Source organism: Cynara cardunculus (assembly GCF_001531365.2).
Source record: "Cynara cardunculus var. scolymus isolate 2C chromosome LG 9, CcrdV1, whole genome shotgun sequence".
Lineage (NCBI taxonomy): Eukaryota > Viridiplantae > Streptophyta > Magnoliopsida > Asterales > Asteraceae > Cynara > Cynara cardunculus.
The window spans coordinates 12346701-12348867 of NC_037536.1; the positions used below are offsets into that span (position 1 = coordinate 12346701).

The following is a 2167-nucleotide window of genomic DNA, read 5'->3' on the forward strand; positions in this document are numbered from 1 at the left end:
AACTTATCTTTCCGCAAACAATCTTGTAAAATCTGTATTGATCTTCTTTATCAATATATATTTTAAATTTGAAAATTGTGTTTGTATTCATCCCCCCCTTCTACAACCTGTTTAGTATTCTTGTAGACCCTTTTGGGACCAACAAAAATGTTCCACGAAACAAGAGAATCAAGGTCAATCTCAACAAGTCAATACTGAAAATTAAAAAGACTGAACTTAACGAAGTATGAACTAAGAGAAGCTTGTATTTGAGGTTAAGCATCGAACTAGGTTTAACTAAAATTGAAGTGGGAACAGGAAAGGGCTCAGGGGGTGATAACACGAGAAGATCAAGAAAATTTTCAAAGTAGGTGATAGAAAAAATGACACATGTAAACCGTGGTACAATAGTGGTACAAGTACACACCATGGAGGTTTGACCAATCAGTGGTGTTGTTGGCAACCTTCTCAAGAATATCGTACCCCTCGTAGTATGTCTGGGCAGTAAAAACTCCACCTGCTTTAGTGTCGAAGATAATTTTTGTAGAGTTGGAGAGGCCGTTATAAAATGTCTCCAATTGGATGCAATGGGGGATTTCATGATGTAGGCACTTCCGAAAAAGTTCATTGAACCTCTCCCAAGCATCGAACACTGCTTCATCGTCCCCTTGCTGGAACAACAAAATTTCATTTCTAAGTTTTACATTCTCGTTGTAGGAAAGTATTTTTTTAGAAATTTTTAATGAAGGTCGGCTCAAGTTAGCGGACTGGGATGGCTGAGAATTTACCCAAGCTTTAGCTCTATCTCTTGATGAAAAAGTGAAGGGTGTTACCCGTAAGGCTATCATTTGGAACTCCTTGAATTCTAAAAGCATCCCACAATTTCTAAAATGATTTCAAAATGGGAATGTAGATCTTCCAAATGTAATCCTCTAAATTGACCCATTGCTTAAATCATTTGGAACATTAATGGTTTTATCTCGAAATTTAGTGCAGTCATATTGGATCTGACACTAATAAGCTTAATTGACCAAACTTGGGGTGAGCATAGTACTGTATTCCTTGGTCTTTGTCATCGGCAGTTCCTACAGTATTTTGCTATGGAGGTGGTGGATTGTTTACAGGGTGTTCACCCCCACCAACGTCACTCATGATATTGTTAATAGGGGGTTGCCGATTACCTCGACCTCTTTGACATCTGCAAACAGTTCTTTCAATTTTCGGGTCTAGAGACAAAAGTTCACCATGTTGTAGCTGTGTCATACAACACCGAAAATTACTAGAGAAAACTCACGACTCGGGCTCAAATAAAAAATCAATATCTTAGAAACAAAAATCGCGCTAGTCCCCGACAACGACGCCAAAAACCTGATAACAAAAATGACACACGCAAATTGTGGCACAATAGTGGTGCAAGTGCACACCATTGTTGAGTTCGCTTTTTCAAGTAATACGATGGTAAGTTTCAAAGATCATTTTCCACAAGGACTGGTCTACTAAGAATCAGAGATTCTTACGAGCTTCCAGTGCATTTAGAGTTTATAAAAATGATTTGTTTTAGGTAGAATACTGACATCTTACAAATAACAAATAATAAGAAAGGAGGGTATAGGTGTAAGTTTTTTTCTGAGAGTATAATAGTAATTTAAATGGTTGATAAAACTGGTCACAAACTAATCCCATTCGATTTCCTCCTCTTGAAGCTATGTTGTATGGGTTGCACTTACGATTTTCTCATAAAGTTTCCACAAATGCTAACGTTCAGTTTGTTATACTGCGAGGTGTATTTTATTTATAAGGGTGACATATCAAGGAGATGTGTATATTAAGATAAGGCGTATTTTAGCTATGAATATTATATTAAAAAATGGGTCACGCAATTTGCATAAGTGTCATTTACATAATCCTCAACTCTTTCGATCAATAAGTTAAAAATATGTCTATAAAGTAAGTGAAGTAGGCATGAGAATTGGCTCCGACCCGTCAGGAAACCCAGTCCATCCGTCGCAGTTTAATTTGGAGTATTAAATTATTCTTATCCCAATCATATTTTGTGGATGTTTGGAGGGATTGAGGAAGCGTCATGGGCGAAGGGAGTTGTTTAGGTCAGACATGACGTCACTTCATCTCGACATATTCCTTCTACGACTCAAATCTTGGTTTACTTGTTTTCTTGATGCCAAAATAT

At 37.1% G+C, this 2167-nt stretch overlaps 1 non-coding gene across 1 annotated transcript; it reads left to right on the forward strand.

Annotated features, from left to right (window-relative positions):
- Positions 1-573: 573 nt before the first annotated feature.
- Positions 574-680, forward strand: LOC112518781. Its single transcript, XR_003069853.1, has one exon. It is a non-coding gene; the product is annotated as a small nucleolar RNA R71 (small nucleolar RNA).
- The last annotated feature ends 1487 nt before the right edge of the window (positions 681-2167 follow it).